Genomic DNA, 6,683 nt, shown 5'->3' with positions numbered 1-6,683 from the left:
TTGTCAGTTGGTCTGTCTCTGTTCAGTTGTCAGTTGGTCTGTCACTCTGGTCAGTTGGTCTGTCTCTCTGGTCAGTTGGTGTGTTTGTTGGTGTGTCTGTGCCTGTGTGTTTCCATGTGTCTGTCTGTCAGCAGTTGTCCCACATCAGAGTGGTATAAATCCTGTGCACCTGCAGGGTTGTAAAGTAAAGAATGTCTCTCTCTCTCAGGCTAATCCCACTGATGATTTTCAGCCTCAGTGAAATAACGCCTATTTTCTCTTTTCCTCCTCTCTCCCTTCCCCCTTTCATCCTTCTGCTGTCTATCTGTCTCTCTCTTTCTTTATTCCCCTCTCCCCCTCTCTCTGTCTCTTTCCCTCCCTCTTCTCTCTTTCCTCCCAAAAACATGGGGTCTGCAGAATGCTTTATGTGCATAAATTCGATTTTTAATTATCTCTCTCTCTCCCTCCCTCCCCCCCTCTCTCTCTCTCTTTCTTTCTCTCTATCTCTAGGGTACAGCCTCTGTTCTCCAGCGTAGGTCTGACAATGAGGAGTACGTCGAGGTTGGTCGTCTGGGGCCATCAGACTACTTTGGTGAGTGGGTAACGTTACACACACACGCACACACACACATTCTTAGGCTAATGCTACATTACGGACCCTTCTCTCCTGACGTCCTGGCAACACACACCAGGAACTCTTAGGAACCTGTTCAACACACACCAGAAACCTGTTAGGAAACTGTTTAACACACACCAGGAACTGTTAGGAACCTGTTCAACACACACCAGGAACTGTTAGGAACCTGTTCAACACACACCAGAAACTGTTAGGAACCTGTTCAACACACACCAGAAACTGTTAGGAACCTGTTCAACACACACCAGAAACTGTTAGGAACCTGTTCAACACACACCAGGAACTGTTAGGAACCTGTTCAACACACACCAGAAACTGTTAGGAACCTGTTCAACACACACCAGAAACTGTTAGGAACCTGTTCAACACACACCAGAAACTGTTAGGAACCTGTTCAACACACACCAGAAACTGTTAGGAACCTGTTCAACACACACCAGGAACTGTTAGGAACCTGTTCAACACACACCAGAAACTGTTAGGAACCTGTTCAACACACACCAGAAACTGTTAGGAACCTGTTCAACACACACCAGAAACTGTTAGGAACCTGTTCAACACACACCAGGAACTGTTAGGAACCTGTTCAACACACACCAGGAACTGAATAAAACACAATGACCTGAAAGAACACAACCTTATGGGGACCCAAACAAACGTATGGGTACCCAAACAACCTTATAAGGACCCCAACATTATATGTCATCATCATCATAGGTAATGACCCTCATGAAAGTCAACAGAATTACCCCTGACCTCTGACCCCACCTTGTCCTCCAGGTGAGATCGCCCTGCTGCTGAACAGGCCGCGGGCGGCCACAGTGGTGGCCCGGGGGCCACTGAAGTGTGTGAAGCTGGACCGGCCCCGCTTCGAACGGGTCCTGGGGCCCTGCTCGGAGATCCTCAAGAGGAACATCCAGAGATACAACAGCTTCATCTCTCTCACCGTGTGAGGGGCCACCAGGGGCCTCATGGGGGCCAAATGGGGAGGGAAGGGGCAGATGGGTGGGGGAGGGGGATTCCGATGACAGGGCGCTTGCTTCTTCCTGCCTTTTTTTCATTTGGCTTTGTTCTTCTAATTCTGATCTTCTTCTTCTTGTGCACTTTGACTTGACCTGTACTGTCTCTGTAGCTTTATTTAAATGAACAGTGAAACATGTGGGATGAATGGGGCGAGGAAGGACAGGTAGTGTGGATGTACTTTAAATGGGTTGTATGTTACAGGAGTCATATATGTTTACTGCATATGATACATGCTCGGAGAATGCAAAGAATGGAGGTAGATTGCACTTGTATGCATTTTATGAGGTAAAACTATAACGGGTGGGGGCGGGGTAATTTCAGGAAGTGAAGTCATGAATTCAGGAAGTGAGGTCATGTTTACGTACAGCGAGGAGGAAGTTGGGTGTCTTTGCGCGCTGGTTGTAGTTTTTTGCCTTTTCACTTTAGGGTCCTGGTCGTTGGTCCGTGGTTGCCATTTATATGTCAAATCAACCCACTACCCGATGACGCAGGCCTTTGTTACCTAAAAACTAGAGGTAGACGTAAAAACCTGGCTGTTTCATTGATCTCAATGTTTTTTAACTGTGCTTGTGTTGCTGGTACGAATGATGATGGGGTGTTTGTTAGAAGTGATATTTTGAATAGGGGTTTTATTAATGGATGCTGCGTCTGTGCCATGTGAAGGAGTGTGGCTTTTATTTTGTAAAAATCCCTCTATTCTGATGTTTTATCTGAATCTGAAGTCTGTAAGTTGTTCCAAAGGCGCAATAGTGTATGTTAGATTAACACACACACACACTCTCTCAAACACATAACACACACACACACACACACAGACACGGTCACACACTAACAGACACACACATGCACATGTACACACACACACACACAAACAGAAACAGACACGTTCTGACACACACTCATACAGGCGGACATACACACACACACACACACACACTCTCTCAGGACTATAAATTAAAAATACAAATGTCTTACACTGGATGCTTTTTTAGCTGATTTTGGTCTGTGTTAGATTGATTGGTGAGATAATTTTGCATCACTTTACAGGTCCTGGCTTTTGGTTAATACAGCAGTTTGTTTAAATTGTTTTGATGATGTTGATTTAAATGTTATTATAAATGTTTAAACCGGAGAAATAGACAAAGTTATGTTACTCTCTTTATAGGACATTGGAGATTGTGATCCTATCTCCATTCAAAGTTGCACAATAATTGACCAATGGCAGATGATGTCCAATGGAGCTGACCTATAGAACAGCATCTTTCTGTATTCCACACTCCTTGGTTCTGATCAAATCATTCCATCCTTTTCAGCAAATAAAGGCAAGCTTCTGAACTCCACTGGTTTCTTTCTTTGTATTTGCCATATATTTTTAACTGTGCTGTTTCACAAAAGTTCTGAAGCTATATACATTTTACAGACACAGTATATTTTATATTAGTTATCTTGTTGTTTTTAGTCCTGCTGGTTTCACCGGTGCTTGGTTTCACCGGTTCTTGGTTTCACTGGAAATAGTATTTCTGTCGCTCTTCCATTCATTTGTTGTTCTCTACTGGTGTTTCAATGAAATATAGATCACGTTCGGTCTCCCATTCCTTCCCATCTCTTACCCTGTCGTCCTGTATCCTCTTTCTTTCTACATTAGGCCTTGTTCTCTTTTTCTTTTTATTGCTCTCACTCCGTTCTCTCCATCCCTCTTTTTCTTTCTCCCCCTCCACCCCTCAACCTCTTTCCCTCATTCTCCTACCCTACCCGCCTCCCTCCCTCCCTCTCTCTCTCGCTCTCCTCCTCTCTCTCTAAGCCAGGTGTCGGTCAGCCGTCAGTGCAGAGTGGGACCTCAGGATTCCTCACAGCTAGTTTACACTCTGCTGTGTGGAGTAAAGCTGAAGCCTTGACACATTCCTCCCCATCTTAAATCCTGCTAAATCAACTGAGGAATGTGCTCTGAACTGAACGAACACCGTTTAGCCCCCCGCTCACACACAACGACGTGCATGTATGTGAGTCTGCACACAGACGCATTGACAGACACACACATTCATACACACGAACGCATGCATGCAGACACACACATTCACACCATAAACACGCACACACATTAATTTAAATACACACACACTCACTCACTCACATACGCCCTGTCCTAGCTGCGTACAAAGACATAGACACACACACACACACACACACACACACACACACACATGCACCACAGCAATCCCAGTGATTAGCTGAGGCTCCTGTCAGAACAGCTAGGTTGTGTTTATTTCCCAACATCCCGACACTGGCCCCCAGGCCCCAGAGCAACACACAGTGCATCTCTACACTTCACATTATATATTTACCCTCTCCTTTCTTTTGTACTTTCTTCCCCTTCCACCCTTTTTGGTTCCAGTTTTCTGATTCACACTTTATTTGTAGTCGTCCGTGTAATTTCTTCTCACTTGTTCTCTTGCCTCGTCACCTCTCACAGTAGCAGAGAAGGATGACTAGGCCAGTAGAGGATCAAGTAATAATCTAGGAGGGTTTATTTATAGAGGCACAACTCACAAACACAAATCAAGCAAATAATATAGTGTTTCAAGGCATGTACTGTATACTGTATATATGGTATTGAAGCACTAAATCATTCAGGCCCAGATGAATTCCTCATTATATACTTTCTTCCTTCAAACTGGTACTGTAGTCTAACATTTCAACGTCACTTATAACATCTCTTCAAACAGGTAGTCTAACGTTTCAACGTCACCTTTAACATCTCTTCAAACAGGCAGTCTAACATTTCAACGTCACCTTCAAAATCTCTTCAAACAGGTAGACTAACAGTGCAACGTCACCTTAAACATCTTCCACAGAGTGGTGGACACAGCTCAACACTCCAACCCAGAGTGGTTATCTAACCAGAGGTGATGAGCTGTTTCTGACCTGTGTCTTGGTCTATGTAGAGTCCACAGCACCTGATCTGGCTTCCACCCTGGAGCTCTGTGGGTGGGCCTGACCTTCGTAAAGGCAGAAATTGGCACTGATATCAAGGTGCTATGACGAAGCATAACCTGCTTGGATCTCTCTGGCGCTGGGCCATGGTGTGATCAGGGCCGTATTCATAAATAATCTCAGAGTAGGAGTGCTGATCTGGTATTAGGTCCCCCTGGTCCATATAATCATATTCATTATATTATCTAAACTGTAAAACTAATCCTAGATCAGCACTCCTATTCTGAGACTTGTGTGAATACGGGCCCAGGACACACACACACACACACACACTCTATACATACTCACACACTCTCTCTCTCTCTCTGTATCACACACACCACCTGGATTGTCACGCCCTGGCTCTGGGGACTCTTATATGTTGAGCCAGGGTGTTAGTTTATATGTGTAGTGTCTATGTTTTGTTTTCTATGTGTTCTTTTCTAGATCGTGTGTTTCTGTGTTGGCCGGGGTGGTTCCCAATAGGAGGCAGCTGTGTCTTGTTGTCTCTGATTGAGAACCATACTTAAGCAGCCTGTTGTGCACTTGTCATTTGTGGGATCTTGTTCCGGAGAGGTTTGTGTTTTGTTAACCTTAGGACTTCACGTATCGTATTGTTGTTCATGAAAAGTACTCATTAAAAGATGTACGCATATCACGCTGCGCCTTGGTCCGTTGCTTACGACGATCGTGACATGGATATACTGTACAGGGTGACCAAGTTCATTGCCTGAGACATATAGTGCATTCCTCCTTATAGCAGTCATCCATCTACACCTACTCAGGCCAGGACAGCAGCAGCTCATGCCCAGCCAAAGCTCCCCATCCCTGGGATGATGAGAACCACAACCCCCTACAACACATCCATCCAGGACAATTGTCTCATTGAATGATTGGTAAGTGCATTGTGTACAGGAAAGGGATTATGGATTTGATTATATAGACATACAGTATCTCACAAAAGTCAGTACACCCCTCACATTTTTGTAAATATTTGAGTATATATTTTCATGTGACAACACTGAAGAATAAACACTGCTACAATGTAAAGTAGTGAGTGTACAGCTTGTATAACTAAATTTGCTGTCCCCTCAAAATAACTCAACACACAGCCATTAATGTCTAACCCACTGGCAACAAAAGTGAGTACACCCCTAAGTGAAAATTTCCAAATTGGGCCCAATTAGCCATTTTCCCTCCCCGGTGTCATGTGACTCGTTAGTGTTACAAGGTCTCAGGTTTGAATGGGGAGCAGGTGTGTTAAATTTGGTGTCATTGCTCTCACACTCCCTCATACTGGTCACTGGAAGTTCAACATGGCACCTCATGGCAAAGAACTCTCTGAGGATCTGAAAAAAAGAATTGTTGCTCTACATAGAAATGGCCTGGGCTATAAGAAGATTGCCAAGACCCTGAAACTGAGCTGCAGCACGGTGTCCAGGACCATACAGCGGTTTAACAGGACAGGTTCCACTCAGAACAGGCCTCGCCATGGTCGACCAAAGAAGTTGAGTGCACGTGCTTAGCGTCATATCCAGAGGTTGTCTTTGGGAAATAGACGTATGAGTGCTGCCAGCATTGCTGCAGAGGTTGAAGGGGTGGGGAGTCAGCCTGTCAGTGCTCAGACCATACGCCGCACACTGCATCAAATTGGTCTGCATGGCTGTCGTCCCAGAAGGAAGCCTCTTCTAAAGATGATGCACAAGAAAGCCCGCAAACAGTTTGCTGAAGACAAGCAGACTAAGGACATGGATTACTGGAACCATGTCCTGTGGTCTGATGAGACCAAGATAAACTTATTTGGTTCAGATGGTGTCAAGCGTGTGTGGCGGCAACCAGGTGAGGAGTACAAAGACAAGTGTGTCTTGCCTACAGTCAAGCATAGTGGTGGGAGTGTCATGGTCTGGGGCTGCATGAGTGCTGCCGGCACTGGGGAGCTACAGTTCATTGAGGGAATCATGAATGCCAACATGTACTGTGACATACTGAAGCAGAGCATGATCCCCTCCCTTCGGAGACTGGGCTGCAGGTCATTATTCCAACATGATAACGACCCCAAACATACCTCCAAGAT

General features: G+C 45.1%; 1 long non-coding RNA gene across 1 annotated transcript; it reads left to right on the top strand.

Moving 5' to 3' along the window:
• Window positions 1-487: 487 nt before the first annotated feature.
• LOC311117234 lies at window positions 488-2,979 on the top strand. The gene is made up of 2 exons (XR_014611577.1): window positions 488-571; window positions 1,397-2,979. It is a non-coding gene; the product is annotated as an uncharacterized lncRNA (long non-coding RNA).
• The last annotated feature ends 3,704 nt before the right edge of the window (window positions 2,980-6,683 follow it).

The sequence above is a fragment of the Coregonus lavaretus genome (genome assembly GCF_964263955.1).
Source record: "Coregonus lavaretus genome assembly, contig: HAP1_SCAFFOLD_4128, whole genome shotgun sequence".
NCBI lineage: Eukaryota > Metazoa > Chordata > Actinopteri > Salmoniformes > Salmonidae > Coregonus > Coregonus lavaretus.
The sequence above is the reverse complement of the archived record's forward strand: the minus strand, read 5'-3'. Positions and strand labels throughout refer to the sequence as shown.